The sequence below is a fragment of the Orcinus orca genome, chromosome X (assembly GCF_937001465.1).
Source record: "Orcinus orca chromosome X, mOrcOrc1.1, whole genome shotgun sequence".
Taxonomy (NCBI): Eukaryota; Metazoa; Chordata; class Mammalia; order Artiodactyla; family Delphinidae; genus Orcinus; species Orcinus orca.
The window spans coordinates 59,634,636-59,653,387 of NC_064580.1; the positions used below are offsets into that span (position 1 = coordinate 59,634,636).

An 18,752-nucleotide genomic window follows, 5' to 3' on the forward strand; every position below is an offset into this window, starting at 1 on the left:
GTTTATTCTTCCCTTTGATTCTGTCAATTTTTGCTTCATATATTTGGGGATCTGTTGTTGGGTGCATATATGTTCATAATTGTTATATCTTATTGAAAATCTGATTAGAGCAATAACGAATAAAGAGATTGAATCAGTAATCAAAAACTTCCCAAGCAAGAAAAGCTCAGGACCAAATGGCTCCACTAGTTATTTCTGCCAAACACCTAAAAATAAGTTAACACCAATTCTCAAAATCTTCCTAAAGAAGATGAGAGAACACTTCCTAAGTCATTCTATGAGGCCACCATTACCCTGATACTAAGGATAGACAAATATATCACATTAAAAGAGAGCCACAGATCAATATCACTTGTGGATATATATCCAAAAATTCTCAACAAGGCACCAGCAAACTGAACTCAGCAGTATATTAAAAGTATTATACACCAAGACCAAGAGTGATTTATGCCAGGAATGCAAGGGTCTTTCAACATATAAAAATCAATCAATATAATACACCAGCATGGGCACACGCACTCCTGGGCACACAGAGAACAGGGCATGTGCCACGGAGCAGCGGTTAGCTGAGTTGGAGGTAGGGCCCAGAAACGAGCCAGGTTGGCGGCAGAACCCAGCACTTCAGAGCCACCGTGCACAAACCTCGGGAGAGAAGGCGGAAGCAACTGCAACTCCAAAGGCAGCCCCAGGCTGGCTAAAACAGTTCTTGGTGTGGAAACCGAGGCCCTTGAGTGCTCAGGCCCAGCCCAGCCTTGCTCAGGGAGCAGCTTAGCCTGGAGACTGCATGTCACAGCCACCGCAGAATCCAGCCAAGCCACCACCTCTGTCGCCCTTGCCCTAGGGGGGCCAGTCTTCCCTGACCGACATCACCTTCTTGAAGGTGCTCCTCTGGTTGGTCCTGCTGGGACTGTTTGTGGAACTGGAATTTGGTCTGGCCTATTTTGTCCTGTCCCTCTTCTACTGGATGCATGTGGGGAAATGAGGCCCTGAGGAGAAGACAGAGGGGGTAAAGCGGGTACTCCGTGTTCAACCCAGGCTGTGGGGCCATCCAGGGCACCCTAATTGCCCAGCAGCTGGAACGCGAGCTGCACCTGAGGCCTCTGCAGGGGAGACAGGGCCAGCCTTGCTGTTGGCTGGCCCCCAGGGCCCTCACACCCCTGGAGTATCGATTTGTGGGTTTGGCTGAGGGTAGCTTGCAGGTCAGTTCTATGACCCTGCAGTTCCACACACTTTCCCTGATTTCCTGCTGCAGTTTTATATCAGAACTTCTTTTTGGTTTTGGTGAAACTCCCAGAAAGACACTCACTGTGGGTCTGATGCAATTTATAAAAATTACACACTCAAGAAAGGAGACCTATTTGTCTCTTTATTTAAGAGAGGTGATTTTTAGAACAGTAGGAGGGCACTGGGGAGATAACTGTTTAAATTATCCAGCTGTTTGAAGTAATGGTTTGGTACATCAGGACTATATGTTAAAAGTAAATATTCTCTTTAAGTATTTTTTTAATTAATTAATTTTTAAAATTGACATATATTTGATTTAAAAGGTTGTGTTAGTTTCAGGTATATAGCAAAGTGATTCATTTATACATATATATATTCTTTTCTTATACAGGTTACTATAAAATATTAAGTATTTTGTAGTTCCTGTGCCAAATAACAGGTCCTTGTTGTTTGTTTTATATATGGTGGTGTGTATCTGCTAATCCCAGGTTCCTAGTTTATCCCTCCCCCTCACCTTTCCTCTTTGGTAGCCATAAATTTGTTTTCTATGTCAAAAAAATTATAATATACCATGTTAATGGAATGAAGGAAAAATCCACACGATCATCTCAATTGATGCTGAGAAAGAATTTGACAAAATCCAGCACCATTTCATGATAAAGAAAACCTTAACATACATACTAGGAATATATATATATATATATATATATATATATGGAATATACTAGGAATACTATATACTAGGAATATACTAGGAATATATATATATATATATATATATATATATATATATAGAGAGAGAGAGAGAGAGAGAGAGAGAGAGAGAGAACATTCCATCCAAAAGCAGCAGATTACACATCTTTTCAAGTTCACATGGAACATTCTCCAAGATTTTAAATCACATGCTAAGCCATGAAACAAGTCTTAGTAAATTTAAGAAGATTAAAATCATATTAAGCATCTATTCTGACCAGAAGGCTATAAGACTAGAAATCAACTACAAGAAAAGAACTGTATAAAACATAAAAATGTGGAGGCTAAAATATATGCTGCTAAACAATCAATGGATCACTGAAGAAATCAGAGGAAATAAGAAAAATACCTGGAGACAAAGGAAAACAAAAATACAACAATTAAAAATCTATGGGACATAGCAAAAGCAGTTCTAAGAGGAAAGTTTTTAGTGATACAAGCCTACCTCAGGAAACAAGAGAAATCTCAAATCAACAGCCTAACCATACACCTAAAGAAAATAGAAAAAGAAGAACAAACAAAACCCAAAGTTAGTAGAAGGAAAGAAATAATAAATATCAGGGCAGAAGTAAATAAAATAGAGAATAAAAAATATAAAAGGTCAATGAAACTAATAGTTCTTTTAAAAGATTTTAAAAATTGATAAAATTTTATCCAGAAACATCAAGAAAAAAAGAGAGGATCCAAATAAACAGAAACAGAAAGGAAAAAGGAAAAGTTACAACTGATACCACAGAAATACAAAAGATCATAAGAGATGGCTATAAACAATTATGCACCAATAAAATTGACAACCTAGAAGAAATGGACAAATTTCTAGAAACAGATAATCTCTCAAGGCTGAACCAGGAAGAAATATAAAATATGAACAGACTGATTACCAGGAATGAAATTGAATCATTCAAAACAAACAAAAAAATCACCAACAAACAAAAGTCTATGACCAGATGGTTTTACAGGTGAATTCTACCAAACATTCAGAGAAGAGTTAACACCTGTCCTTCTCAAACTATTTCAAAAAATTGCAGAGGAAGGAACCCTTCCAAACTCATACTATGAGGCCAGCATCACCCTGATACCAAAACCTGACGAAGATATCACAAAAAAAGAAAATTACAGACCAGTATCTCTGATGAACATAGATGCAAAAATCCTAAACAAAATATTACAAACCAAATACAAAATGATCACACACCATGATCAAGTGGTATTTATCCCAGGTTTGACATCCACAAATCAATCAATATGATATACCACATTAAAAAATTGAAGAGGGCTTCCCTCGTGGTGCAGTGGTTGAGAGTCCGCCTGCCGATGCAGGGGACATGGGTTCATGCCCCGGTCTGGGAAGATCCCGCATGCCGCGGAGCGGCTGGGCCCGTGACCTGTGGCCACTGGGCCTGCGCGTCCAGAGCCTGTGCTCCACGATGGGAGGGGCCACAACAGTGAGAGGCCCATGTACCGCAAAAAAAAAAAAAAAAATTGAAGAATAAAAAATCATGTGATCATCTCAATAGATGCAGAAAAGGCATTTGACAAAATTCAACATCTATTTATGATAAAGTCTCTCAACAAGGTGGGTATAGAGGGAACATACCTCAACATAATAAAGGCCATTTATGACAAGGCTATAGGCAACATCATATTCAATGGTGAAAATCTCAAAGCATTTCCTCTAAGATCAGGAAGAAGACAAGGATGCCCACTCTCACCACATTTTTTTGGTTTGTTTTTTTAAATTATCTTAATTCCACTCTCATCACTTTTACTGAACATAGTATTAGAAGTCCTAGCCCCAGCATTCAGACAAGAAAAAGAAATAAAAGGGATCCAAATTGGAAAGGAAGAAGTTAAACAGTCACTATTTGCAGGTGACATGATACTCTACATAGAAAATCCTAAAGATGTCACCAAAAAACTACTAGAGCTCATCAATGAATTCATAAAGCTGCAGAATATAAAACGAATATACAGAAACCTGTAGTGTTTCTATACACTAACAATTAATTATCAGAAATAGAAATTAGGAAAACAATACCATTTACAATCACATCAAAAAGAATAAATCTAACTAAGGAGATGAAAGACCTGTACTTGGAAAAATATTAGACACTGATGAAAGAAATTGAAGACAACATAGACAGATGGAGAGATATACTGTGCTCATGGATTGGGAGAATTAATATTGGTAAAATGACCATTCCCCCCAAGGAAATCTACAGATTCAGTGCAATCCCTATCAAAATACCAATGGCATTTTTCACAGAACTAGAACAAATAATTCTAAAATTTGTATGGAAACACAAAAGACCTTGAATAGCCAAAACAATCTTAAGAAAAAAGAACAGAGCTGGCAACATCATGCACCCTCACTTCAGACTATGCTACAAAGCTACAGTAATCAAAACCAGTATGATATTGGCACAAAAATAGTCACATAGATCAATGGAACAGAATAGAGAGTCCAGAAATGAACCCACCTTTATATGGTCAATTAATCTATGACAAAGGAAGCAAGAATATACAATGGGGGAAAGACAGTCTCTTCAATCAATGGTGTTGGGAAAACTGGATAGCTACATGCAAAGGAATCAAACTGGACTACTTTTTCACACCATATACAAAAATAAACTCATAATGGATTCGAGGGATAAATGTAACACCTGAAACCATAAAATTCCTAGAAGAAAACATAGGCAGTATTCTCTTTGACATTGGTCTTAGCAATATATTTTGGATATGTTTTCCCAAGCAAGGAAAATGAAAGCAAAAATAAACTAATGGGACTACATCAAACTAAAAAGCTTTTGCATGATGAAGGAAACTATCCAAAAACTGTGAAGACCACCTACTGAATGGGAGAAGATATTTGCAAATGATATATCCAATAAGGGGTTAATATCCCAAATACACAAAGAACTCATATAACTTTGTATTTAAAAAAAAACAACCCAATTAAAAAATGGACAGAGGATCTGAATAGACATTTTTGCAAAGAAGATATACAGGTGACCAACTGATACATGAAAAGATGCTCAATATCACTAACCATCAGGGAAATGCAAATCAAAACCACGATGGGATATCTCCTTACACCTGTCAGAATGGCTATCATCAAAAAGACAACAAATAACAAATTGTTGAAGAGGATGTGGAGAGAAGAGAACCCTTGTACACTGTTGGTAGGAATGTAAATGGGTTCAACCAGTATGAAAAACAGTATAGCAGTTCCTCAAAAAACTAAAAATAGAACTACCATATGATCCAGCAATTCCACTATTGGGTATTTATCGAAACAAAATGGAATCACTAATTTGAAAAGATATATGCACCCCTATGTTCATTGCAGTATTACTTACAATAGTCAAGATGTGGAAGCAAACTAAATGCACACTGATAGATGAATGGATAAAGAAGATGTAGTGTACATACACAATGGAACATTACTCAGCCATAAAAAATGAAATCTTGCTACTTATGACAAAATGGATGGACCTAGAGGGTATTATGATAAGTCAGTCAGGGAAAGACAAATACTCTGCAATTTCACTTATATGTATAATCTAAAAAACTAAGCAAATGAACAAATACAACAAAACAGAAACAGAGTCATAGAAACAGAAAATAAACAAGTGGTTGCCAGAGGGAAGGGGTTAGGGAATGAAAAATAGATGAGGGAGATTAAGAGGTACAAACTTCCAGTTACAAAATAAATGAGTCATGGGTATGAAATGTACAGTGTAGGTAATACAGTCAGTAATTATGTAATATACTTGTATGGTGACAGTGGTAACTAGACTTATCGTGATGAGCATTTTGAAATGTATAGAAATATAGAATCACTGTATCATGCACCAGGAGCTAACATAGTGTTGTAGGTCAATTATACTTCAAACACAAACAAACTCATAGAAAAAGAGATCAGATTTGTAGTGACCAGAGGTGGTTAATGGGGCAGGTTGGGGGTGGGGGAGAATTGGATGAAGGTGGTCAAATGGTACAAACTTCCAGTTATAAGATAAATTAAGTACTAGGGAATGTAATGTATGACATGATTAATATAATTAACACTGCTGTATGTTATATATGAAACTTGTTAAGAGGGTAAATTCTAAAAGTTCTCTTCACAAGGAGAAAAACATTCCTATTTCTTTAATTTTGTGTCTGTATTAGATGATGGGTATTCACTAAACTTATTGTGGTAATCGTTTCATGATGCATGTAAGTCAAATCATTATACTCTACACCTTAAACTTATACAGTGCTGTATGTCAGTTATATCTCAATAAAACTGGAAGAAAAATAAAGAAATAACAGCTTATGTATATAAATTAGGAATAAATGAGGAAACTAATTACCAGGAGAAACCACTAAAAGAGGAGAAGGTCTGGCATGGGAAAGGATGGGGCAAGGGATGGTTGGTTGTTATATTGAACACTTCTGCTCTTTGATTTTTAACCATATACATGCGTAATATTTTGATTTCAAAAGTACTTTTTAAACTCTGTAATTCTAGCTCTGTCCCCTCCTGGCCTCAAATCCTTCTAAGGCTCCCCCCTTCAAATGATACACGTTAAACTATAAATTATTTCCTTGTCACTAAAAGCCCTTCAACATCTGGCCCCGACCTACATTACCAGCATCATTACTGCTCTTTTCCTTAAAGTACCTGGGCCGCTAGTCACATCAATCTATTTGCAGCATCTTGGGTACCATTTTCTTTCATGCTTCCATGCTTTTGCACATTTTGTTGCCTCTGCTTGACTTTCCCCTCTCCCTCCCCCTCTCCTTCTCCTCCTCTTCTTCCTCCTCATCTCCCTGATGAAGCCACACTCATCTTCCCAGAGTCTGCAAATGTCACCTTCCCTAGGAGGCCTTCCCTACCACCCCACAGGAAGATTTTTGCCCTTTCCCCTGTGCTGTCCAAGCATTTAGTACATTGCTCTACTATAGCACAGATCACATGGGATTTAACTTGTTGAGTCTGCTTTCCCCACTAGATTGTGGGCTGCTTGATGGCAGTGGCCAGCTTTTATTCGTGTTTATATTCCCAGGGCTTATCCCATGCCTTATTGAATTGAATGTGTTTTTAAAGGACATTTGAAAAAATATTTCACTAAGAAACTAGGGAAAATCAAATAGTCTCAGAAAGCTAGTATAGGTGATTGTATTACAGCATCACCATAACTGTGAAGAAAGAAATGTTGATAGTGTGATAGTTCCTCCAAATATTAAACATAGAGTTACATATGACCCAGCAGGCCCACTCCTAGGTATATATCCACTCTTAGGTATATATCCAAATATATATCCACACAAAAACTGGTATATGAATGTTCATAGCAGCATCATTCATAACAGCCAAAAATGAAAATAACCTAAATGCCCATCAACTGAAGAATGGATAAAAAATGTGCTATATACAGAAAATGAAATATTATTTGGCCATGAAAAGGAATGAAGTACTGATACGTACTACAACTTGGATGAACATTGAAATCATGCTAAGTGAAGCCAGACACAAAAGGCCACATATTGTATGACTTCATTTTTATGAAATTCTCAGAATAGGCAAATCTATAGAGACAGAAAGTATGTGAATGGTTACTTAGGGCAGGAGGTGAGGTGGAGGTGAATGGGAGTGACTGCTAATGGGTATAAAGTTTCTTTTTGGGGTGATTAAATGTTCTAAAATTAGTTAGTGATGACGGTCACACAACTTTGGGAATATGCTAAAATACATTATATTGTACACTTTAAAACAGTGAACTTTATGATTTGAATGATATCTCAATAGAGTTGTTTTAAAAAAAAAGGAACGTATAAAAAATCCTGGAAGGAAACACACCAAAAATTTAACAAGTGGTTGTTAACTTTGAGTTGTGGGGTTTTGTGAGGGAGATCGTTACTATTTTTCTTTTCTTCTGCTTTACAGCTCTTTCCATACACTCTATGATGAACATGTAATTAACGTCAGACACTTCATGCTTTAAAATATCAAGAAAGAGGAGAGAGAGAATTAACATATTCTGAGTACATGCTATGTACTCGTAAGGTAATCCCCACAGCATTCCTGTCAGGTTGCTATTCCTTATTTTCAATTTCACCAGGGTGACGGGAAAAAATGAGACTTAAGGATTCACTGTCTTTCCCCATTCTCCTCCCATTTCTAAAAAGCTTCTTGGGTTTTCTGGCTTGATTTGGGGCCTTTTGGTTTGTTGAACTGGTAGTAATGACTAAAGGAAAATTGAAAGAGGCCTTGAAAGTCAGGACTGACTTACAGTAAAAAGAGTAGAGAGTGACCAGAGAAAGCAAAGAAAGCTCTGGGGAAAGATCAGAAGAAGGCAGAGAAAGAGAAGACGTAGCAGGGGCTGATTGTGGGGGGAATTAGCCCCGTGTGTAAAAGGATGGATCAGATTCTGGATGCCTGACCCTTTTAATCATGCTGATTTCAGCTCAGACATGGCCACTTCAAAGGTCCCGTGAAGATGTGATACCCACGTCTGAAGGAACCCCTGCCACTTCTATCTCGACCTCTTTCCATCCCATTACCCTGCATTATCCTCTCCATAGTATTGATTACGATCTGAACGTGTCCTGTCTTCCCTTGCTGGGATGCGAGTACCATTCCAGAAGCAGAGCCTCCTCTGGCTTGTTCACTGCTCTATTGCAGGACTGGGAACCAGGTCTGGTAACTTGTGGTGTTCGGAAAACGAGAATTGCGTTTTCTGTTGTCATTCATCGACTCCTCTCCCCTCACTTATCTCCACTTTTTCCAATGCTATTCATCCTTCAAAGCCTCGCTCAAGACCCAACAACTCCTGGAACTCATATCTCTTGGCTAGAAGTGAGCCCCTGTCCTTGACACATGAGCCCTCAACTACTCCCATACCGATCTCATAAGCTCTTTGATGCTAGGGTCCATTTCTTATACATCACAGCAACACATTTTACTGAGATTATTTGTGTGTGTGTGCATGCCAGAAAATCAACACATAAGAAAAATAGTCATTTTAGACTGATAACTTATGAAGAAAATAAAATAAATTAACGGCCTAGATGAAGACAAGGGTTGGGGGAACGGCACTAATTTCATCTGGATGGTTGGAGAAATTTCCCTGAGGAAGTGGCAATTGAGCTGAGATCTGACTGATCAAATCTGGATCTTTCTGTATCTCCCACAATGCCCTACATATCGCATTTGCTGACTGACAGACCATGGAGTGTCAGGAGTAGAATGTTCCTAAAGGTTATCTAGTCCAGGTCCAATCTTACATAGGTTTCACCTCCTGACAGTAAGCTGCTGCCCCCAGGTAGGACAACCTGCCTCAAGGTCCCCAAAGTTTCCCATTTCAGTTGGTTCTCAAGACTCCCTTATGGATAGCTGCAGAACCAGCATTTTCTAGGCACCAGCTGTGTGCCAGACACTTTCATACCCAGTATCTTACTTAACTCTTACCTAGTAGTACTACTATTATTATTCCTATTTGAAAGATGAAGGAAGCTCAGAGAGTTTATGTAACTTGCCCAAGGCCACACAGCCAGCAAGTGTGTAGTGAGTGTGCCTGACACCAAGGCTGGTGCATCTTGCTACCATCCCTTGCTCTCCCTTCATTCTGAAGTTTAAACCATCCTGCTCAGGCTTTAGAAGTTCTTTGAGATTCCTAACCTTGGGACTGGCTTGATTTCATTGGACCTTTCTCAGTAGAGATATCAAGTTAGCCTTTCCCACGAACTGACCCTTTAGAGACACAAAGTTTTGCTGGCTTTATTTTTCATAATCACTGCATGAAGACTGAGATCATGTCTGACCCCAAATGCCCCTGGCTGGACAATCTCATGCCTCACTCAGGCTCCTTTCTCCAAATCTGGGACTGCCTCATAACACCTCTGTGTGTGTGTGTGTGTGTGTGTGTGTGTGTGTGTGTGTGTGTATGTGTGTGTGTTTATGTGTGTGTGTGTGTGTGTGAAAGAGAGAGACAGAGAGAAACAGAGAATAACAGACTGATGCTGTTTACTTGCCTGGTCCCCAGGCTAAGAGGTCATTCTGATCTCCTGTATTGTGACTTATTTCCCCCCTCAACCTTCAAATCTGCTGAGTCTGTTCTACTTCCCCTTTTATTCTCTTCAGGGGGTCGACACCCTGTATCTGCTCTTTTGTGCCCCAGAGAGGACCTTGTTAATTTCCTATGTCTCCTCCCTCCCTCAGCCTCCTTCTCAGTCTCAGAGCCACGGCCAGCTGCCCTAGAGGTGAAAACAGGGAGCAGGAGCCCTGGCTTCTAGGAGTCTCTGAACCAGCCCATTTTGAGGGGCGCATGCCCTCGTGTGTTCGCCTTGTGTAAATTCAGCCTGAGATTACAGCCTAAGGCCCTGCTGGCAGAGCCTTCTTCTACTAACCTGGCCAAGGATCCTAGCCTTTCTCCACCTGCCTGTGCCGTTGCCTCCCTGGCGTTTGAATCAGCCTAGGTCTTGGGGACTGCATCTGGTCTCACTCCAAATGGGACACCTCCTGGTCATTTCCCCCTTTGTCTCTCTCTCTCTAACAACTGCAACTACACAACAATAATAATAGCCACTATTTGGCAAGCATGTAGTATGGGCCAGGGGATTTATATATATCAGCTAGTTCAAGCTGCACAGCACCCCCATAAGTAAGTGTTATTTTCTTGGCACATGGTAGGCACTTATGAATGAAGGAACGGTTTCTCCCCAATTCATCATAGAGCAAACAGAAGCTCAGGGAGGTTGCAAAAGTAATAAGGGTTAGAAACAGAATTGAAACCCAAGCCTATTTGATCTCAAAGCCTGGGCTCTGAACAGTCATATCAGGATGCTTCTAAAACCACTGCAGCACCTTGAATCCCAATCCCCGGGACTGTGTGAGGGAGAAGCTGATGGATGTGGTTAGGGATACTGGATTTGAAGTCATATAGCTAGTAAGCAGGCATCACCACTTCCTGGTTCTGTGAGTGTGGGCAAGTTGCTTAACTTCTCTGTACCACAGCTTCCTTATTGGCAAATGGCGATAATAATAGTAACAGCTCAGAGGGTTGGGCCACTTTAATGAGATAATATCCATGAAGGGCTTAGCATGGAGCTTGGCATATGGTAATCACTCAAAAAATGTTTGTGATGGTGATGATGGTTCAGCTATGTGCTAGGTGGCAGCATGTGAGCTCATCTTCCCTAATGAGCTCCTGTAGTACAGATATTCTGTATGGTGGGGTCCATGCACACCAATCAGCCTTAGCAATCAGCTAGCCTGGGAGGGAGGTTGTCAGCTACTGTTGAAAGGTGGGTTGCTTGGCTAGGGCACGTCTGCTTCTAGAGGAAGACCACTGTGCTTCTGCCCAGAAGTGGGCCCTGGGAGGCCCTTCTGGCAGGGCTGAGATTTCTTGCAGGAAGCAGTTCTATTCTGCACCAACATGGGGAAAAATGTGTAATCAGAGTCACAGAAGCCTGTGCCTTATTACCTGGCTCTGGTCATTTCGGTCTGGACCTTTTTAAAAACAGGTGTTACCGATCCACTTTAGCCATAAAATCCCTTCATGAAGTGCCCCTGGGAAAGTCCAACCTGAAACCTGCAAGCTCTTCTCCTTGGAGAATGTGCCTGGGAAATGGAATAGGCTGCCTGCTTTCCAGAGCTGTCAACTCCAAGCCAGGGCCTTGTGAGAACCCTAGTGGTGGGCGCAGGTAAGGGAGTGTGGGTTGAATTACCTCAGATCCCCTCAACAGGTTATTTTCCTTTTCAGTCCGGGCAGGCATTCTTCACACCAAGAACCAAGTGACTGAAAGAGAGTCTCAGGTGAGTGGCTTACCTGGGGAAGGGGAGAGGAAAGAGTGCCTCGATTTCCACCAAGGTCACCAGGCTGGAGAAAGGCAAAATGACTCAGGGAGGCTACGGACAAGAGTAAGGCTCAGGTTGATGGGCCCTCTACTCAATGGTGCGTATTGACCTGGGGCAGTTTGCTCTCAGATTCCAGCACCTGGCAGGCTCCCAGGGGAGGCCCAGCAGTGTTTGTAAACTGAACTGACCTATGTTGGTTCCTGGGAGGGTCTGGGTATTTCATGAGTAGCAACCTCTGATGGACCCTCCTTCTGTGGTCCTGGATTCTTGACTTTCTCAGGTGCCCATTGTCTATAGGAGTCTCCTAGTTGGCCACAGCCTCCTTAGGTGACAGGACCTGAGAGACTGCCCATCTGGGGTGAGCTATCTGTCCTTCTGCCAAATGAGCAAACTAGAGAAGAAGTACCCTGAGATGAGAAAGAGGACAAGGAGGACGGATGCAAAGCTAGTCCCTCTGTGCTCCATGGAGCTACGGTCTTTGCTGTGGCCCACACCGTGCCATGTTGTCAGGACCTGTGTCATTGTCATCCCTGTGTTCCTTCCAGGGGTAAAGGCAGTGTCTAGCACGTAGGTCTGCCACTTACTAGACATGAGATGTTATTTGGGTCACTTGACTTCTGAGAATGCCAGTTTTCTCATCTGTGCATAAAATGACTTTGAATGAGAGAATGGATACAAAGTACCTGGAACGTAGTAGGTGCTCAGCAGATGGTACCTATCACCACCATCACCACCATCATCAACTCCAACACCATTAGCATTTATTGTTCACCTCTTGTATGCCCATCCTGATGCTTGGCTTTGATGCAGAAGATAAAGGAGAAGCAGTCAGTGGTTTCTGCTCCAGGTTAGTATGTAGTGGGAGAGCTCAGATACACACAAATATTGAAAATCCAAGTGCCAGTAAGAGGTATACAGTCAGGATATGGAGATCAAAGGAGGGAACAGATCTGTGGGCTAGGGCCTTCTAGGAAGGCTGCCCAGAAGAGGTGGGTGCTACGGTAGACCTGGATAGATTGAATTTCTAGTACTGGGAGGAGGAGGGGGAAGAGGATAAAGGGTGTTCCTGGCTTAGCTCAGCGCAGGCCAGCACCCGAAGCTGGAAGTGTCCCTCATCTCCCTTTGGGCTGTTGGGGGTCAGGCTCAGTGCTGGGTCAGCTTTTGGAATGCAAATACTGGGCTGGCCACTGGGGGTCGACAGAGATTGAGAAATATGGAGGCTACTGGGGCGAGATTTCCTTGGAGATTCTACCCCTTTGATTGAACAACCTGCCTAATGTCTCATTTCCCCTACCTCTGAAATTCCCTCCTCCTTCCTCCACCGTCTGTAGAGAGAGAGAGACACTCTTAGCTCTCCAGAGCTTCCTGACTTCCCCACCCCTGCCCAGAACACCAGTCTAAGGAGGAAAATTCCCTCCCTCTCCACATCCCCACCCCCAGCCCCATCTCTCACGGCTAAAGCCAGAGGCTGCCATAGTCTCTGGTTTGTGTCCAGGAGAGCGGCTGTGAAAGAAAAACAAGCCAGGCCAGGGAAATTTATGTTCTTCTGAGGGGGTTGGCTTCCTCATGAGGAGGATGATGGGTGGTTTCTCAATTGAGGTCTCACCCCAGTTCCAACTTGGGCAGCGCTGGGGAGGCGGGGGTATGGCAGGGGCGCGGTGGGAGAGGTTGGTGGGGAGACTAAAGGCTTAGAAAGAAACTGGGCACTGGGAGGTACACTGAGCCCAGACACTGGGACCTTGATGAGAAAAGGTGGGAAGGAAGGTCTCTAAACCAAGCTGGACTAAGTCGTGCGTGTGGGGAGCAGAGGTTTCAATGTCAGAGATCCTGGCTCCGTTGGCTCAGGGGCAGCTGGAGGGTGGCGGGCTGGGTACCATATATCTGCCATTGGTTATCTGGCCAGCTGGGTCCAGCCCCTTATCTATCCTCAGGATGCCCCCAGGGGTTTATGACCTTTGTAACAGTAGGCTTGGGTTTATCAGTCGAGAAAGCCCAGAACCTGACCCTTTAGCATTTATGGTAGGTTGGAAGGCAGGAAGTTATCTCATAGGCTAGTGAGGGGTCAGAGCTAGGAGGGCTGGAGAGAGGAAGAAGCACTGCCCCTTCCCTCAGCTCCTCGTGTTGTTCAAATATTTGCTCTGCTTCGGGTGTTCCTCCAGGGGAACTTTATTCCCTGTGTTTATGGGGCCTGACAAGTCCAATGTGTTCTCTAAGGAGCCAAGAGCAGAATTGGGCAAAGATGTCATTTCTGCAGCCAGCATCATCCTTCCCTGGGCTTACTGGCTCTCCGAGATGGGGAGCTAGGCCGGGGTCAGTGACAGGTGGTGACAACGGCTGCCCCCCACCCCTGAATTCCTGAGCCCCTGACAGTGATGAATGGCCCAGTCCCTCTTTGCACACTCCCCAGGTAACCAGAGTTGAGGGAGTGACAGGTGGGCCGGGCTGGAGTGCTGCAGGATTTCCCCCATAGCTGTCCCCCACAGGGCTGGAGAGTGAGAACAGGAGGGACTGCTAGAGGAAGTTGAGCCCAGATCAGTGATACACAGGAGGGCACGGATATCCAAAGATGAGGTCTCTAAGGAGCCGAGGGTCCCGGCTGCAGTCCAGAGCCTGTGCCACCTGCTATGCCACACTGAGCCATGCGCTGGCCCTCAGATGCTCTGTTCTAGGCTCTTTTGAGGAGCAGGGGCAGAGGCCATTTGCCTGTGTGGGGCCCATGGGCTTGGGACAGATTTCTAGGAGTCCAGGGAAGGGTAACGAGGTATAAGGAGGGGATAAAGAGAGAGGGAGGGACGGGGCAGGCCCATCTCAGGAAGAGAAGGGCTCCTCCTATCTCTGGTGTCATCCTGCCAACAGCATGACCCAGAGCCAGGCTGACACCTGGAAGATCAAGGTGATCTCAGTGCAAACACCCATAAACCAGGCATGAAGCTGGCGCAAGGACAAGGGAGGGGTGGGGGGGTTGAACGTTTGGTTGAACCCTTGGCCTTTGGGACCAGCCCCTCTTTCCCCAGCCACTGAGAATCTCCATGGCTGCAGTGAAACTAGACTAGCAGGGCTTACCCACCTGGGGCTTGATCTGGGGTGTGGTGCAGCCAGCAGGCGGGAGGAAGAGTAGGAGGGCTCAGGTCCCACCCTGGGCTTGTCCTGAGCCTGACCCAGAGATAGAGTGACTTGGGAAAAGCAAGGTATTCGTGGGGGAGGGAGGACAGCCTGGGCTCAACACAGACCCCAACTGGTCTCAGCTAGAAGGCAGTGAAGGCAGAGGGAGAGAAGGAGAGAAGCGGGTGGCGGGACAAATCTGGCTGGGCAAGAGAGGACTTTGCAGGCTGAGGTTGGCGGGGGCAGGGGATGCAGGCAGATTGAGCCTGGAGCCTCAGTTTCCTCTTCTCTAAAATAGGCCTATCAATATCAACCTCAGGGATGTTATGTGAATTAAGCAAAGATAGCATAGGACCAAGGGTGAGAGTACCTGGCTACAGTGCCTGGCATACAGAAGTTGTTCAAGAAACATGGCTCTCCCTTGCCCTGTAGGGAGTGGTCGTGTGTATCTGTGAGGAGGATGCAGGCAGCGGTTGTGGGTCTTCGAAGGGACAGACAGGAGGCTTAGGACAGGCCAGAGATGATTGTAGGTAGGAGAGAGGGCTGCTAGCCTCATGGAGTGGTCCCAGCTGGCATCGCCCCGGGCCTTGGGGCAGCCTTCCTGCCCTCGGTGTGCAAGGTCCACCCTTTGGCACACATTCCTTTCCAGAGCCCTGGGGTGTCCGAGTAGAGTCATGTGTAGAAGCTCAAGTCGTGCAGCTCAATGGCCCAGGTTTGGATCCTGAATCTTCTGCTTCCTGGCTGTGTGACCTTAGGTGAGGGAGTTCACTTCTCTTATCTGAGAGTACAAGGCAGGCAAGGAGAGGTCAAGGACAAGGGCCACAGTAATAGAGAGGGGGTGTGAATGTTCATGCACGTGAGCAGGACAGTGACTTGAGGAAATGTGGGGACTACGCTCCATGTCCCGTGAAGGCAGGAACCAAGCCTGTCAGCTGGTGCTGCGTGAACTGATAGGGGAGGAAGACGGCAAGTTCATGTATGAATATGTACACGTGTGAGAAAACGAGAGGAGCTAAAAAATGTGTGCATGGCACACAAAGCATGTGTGAACGGGTGAGAACATGTGTGACCGGGAATGAGGATGTCTCTGTGGGAGGCTCTGCGGAGGTATAATAGTTTCCATTTAGTAAGCACCGTGGTGGGCCAGCCATGAAGCTAAGCCCTTTCTGTGCATATCTCACTCCCCACTCAGCACAGCTCCGTGAATAAGAGATGATCTTCAGGTTACAGAAGAGTTAACTGAAGCACACAGGGGAAGCGACTTGCCCAAAGAGACACAACTGATAAGCAGTGAACTCTATGGCTCTGAAGTTCATACTCCCCCTGCCTCCCATTGGTGTGGGAAGCTGAGCTCTCCGGGGGCTGTTATGGTACCGAGGCCTCCCGCAGCTGCTAGATGTTGTTCTGCATCCCTGGGTCCAGGAGGCCCCCACATACTGATTTCCATCTGCTTGGAGCTCCTTGAAGGCAGGGCTTGGTGGGCTCCTCTTTGGATCCCAGCTCAGAGGCAAGCACAGGATCAGTGCTCAGGAAACACTGGTGGACTTGAACCCTGAGGGATGTGTGTGTTCGGTGACACTGATCTGGGAGGCTTGGGGAGGGGTGTGACTGCCACTGGAATAGGGAGAGCTTGGATAAGAGAGGGTCAACATCCCCCACAGATCCTGACTTCCTCTCTGGCTTCCCTGAGGAGTAATTTTTCCCTACCTCAGGGGCATGAATCACTACATCAGAAGCCCTGCTAGGGTGGGGCAGGAGGTGGGAGCCTGGAGTCATTGGCCCTGGCTGCCGCAGGGAGTAGGCCCAGCCCTGCTACTGAGGCTCCGGTAGGCAGGTTGAGGCAGAAAGGCTATGTCGTGACCAGGGGTGACCAGCTTGTGGGGCAGGCCTAGACACAGAGTCCTCTCTTCTTTCCTCTGTGCCCTCCCCACCCAGGATGAGGCGTTGGCACACTCAGGAGCTGCTGCTGTCTTCCCAGGCTTCCCAAGTCTGGCAGCATAGCTTCATCGGCCCCATTTCCCACCTGGTCTTGGGCTCACCTCCCGAGGGGCACTGGACATGTTGGCAGTGGAATCTGAGGCTGATTCTGGGCTTGGTGGTGGTGACTCTAGCTGGGAACTTGGGGGCATGGCCAGGGACACAGATGAACTTTCCTAGGCCTAGAAACCTCTCAGAGGACTGTGAGTGAAGAGTGGAGTCCTGGCCGTCCTGAAGGTTGCTGCTTTCCAGGCATGAACGAGCTTTTAACCAGGAATGAATTAAGTAAGCAAGTAAGCAAGAAGGTGCTGGAAATGTGGCGAGTCAGTAGGGTATAGGGAACTGGGCACAGGCTTAGGAGACAGAGAAGTCTGGGGCCAAATCCTGCTTCTACCACCGATCAGCTCCATGACCTCAGATGAGTCACTTCCCCCTGAGCCTTAGTTTTCCCTCTTACATAAAATAGGGATTGTGGAACTCATCTCAAAGGATTGTGAAGGGAAATGCCTCTACCATGGTTCCTGGCACATAGTAGGCACTCAGTAAGTGGCAGGCTGTTTTCCATTCTCAGGTTTTGCTGTCCTGCCATGCACTTCGGGCAATCCTAGTCTCCAAGCTGGACTATTGGTGTGTCCCTGCACCTTGTTCTTGTCTCTCCTTGCTCACACCCCAATAAGGGGTCCAGCTGGGAGCTGAGAGACCCTAAACAGCTCCTCTTCTTCTCTTTCTACACAGATCCTTCTCATCCTCCGGGCTCTGTCCCTGAAAGTGGGAGGAACACACTTCTCCCTCTTTATTTCCCCCCAAATAGAGGTCCACTCTATGAACCAAAGAGATCATCAGAGGATCCAGTGAGGAACTCAGTAGATCAGCCTCCTACTTAAGTGAGAGACGGACAGGAAACTGTGTAAATGGCGAGCACTTTGGGAATGTCGCTCACCGAATTATCTCCATAAAGAAGCAGCGAGGAGACTTTATGTCCTCGGCAGTCGCCGAGCCAACCCCAAACCCAGATCTTACTCCTAGTGCTCCCTCCTCCTCCCCATACCGGGCCGCGGTTCTAGCCAAGGTCACCACCCCTGTCCCGGGTCTTGTGCTCGAGCGCGTGTGCCAGGCTCGTGTGTGCCACGCTCCCGTTGGAGTGGGCGCTCTCAGTCTGTCCCAGGCACCCGCGGTGCTATAGAAGACCAGTAGGGGGAGACATTAGCACGTGGGTACATCTGCCGAGGTCCAACTGGGGAGAGCGGGTCGGACCGGGAGGGTCTGCGCTATGGGCTGGAGCCAAAGTTATAAGCAAGGAAGCAAGGAGGGGCGGGGAGAAGGGGCTGGGAGACAAAGACCCAGATGGCGAGGCCGGGAGGTGCTGGAGTCCGGCGTCTTGGGACCAGGGCGCCAACTTTTACTTTTTCGAAAGGCTCCTCTGCCCTACGCCCTTTCCTCTTTGCCCTCGAGGTGTCTTTCTTTATCGAGGTGCCCTCTCATCCCCACTGGCCTATCCCAGGGCCTTGCCCGCGCCTTCAGACAGGACAAGACTCGAAATCTGGGCCCCTGGTGTCCCACAAGTCTCTTCCCCAAAGTTGAGATTCCCAAGGCCTGCTCCCCAGGGGCGAAGAACTCATCTTCCCAACTTTCCCGTACTTGACCCCTCTGAGACGCCACCGCCCACCGCTATCCGTTTGTTCAGGACTCCGGGTCCGGGTCCATGTGCAAGCGGACACTGCACGGCGAGGGCGGAAGGAGGAAAGCCCACCAGAGCCCTATGTGAGATGGGACCAGGAGTAAACAAGCTATCCTTGTCACGGAGGTGGGCACCGAGCAAGGACTTCAGGGCTCGCGTGTGTAACAAAAA

General features: G+C 45.5%; 1 pseudogene; it reads left to right on the top strand.

The window, feature by feature from the left end:
• The first annotated feature begins 505 nt into the window (after positions 1-505).
• LOC101283351 (SAYSvFN domain-containing protein 1-like) lies at positions 506-18,668 on the top strand (annotated as a pseudogene).
• Positions 18,669-18,752: the final 84 nt, after the last annotated feature.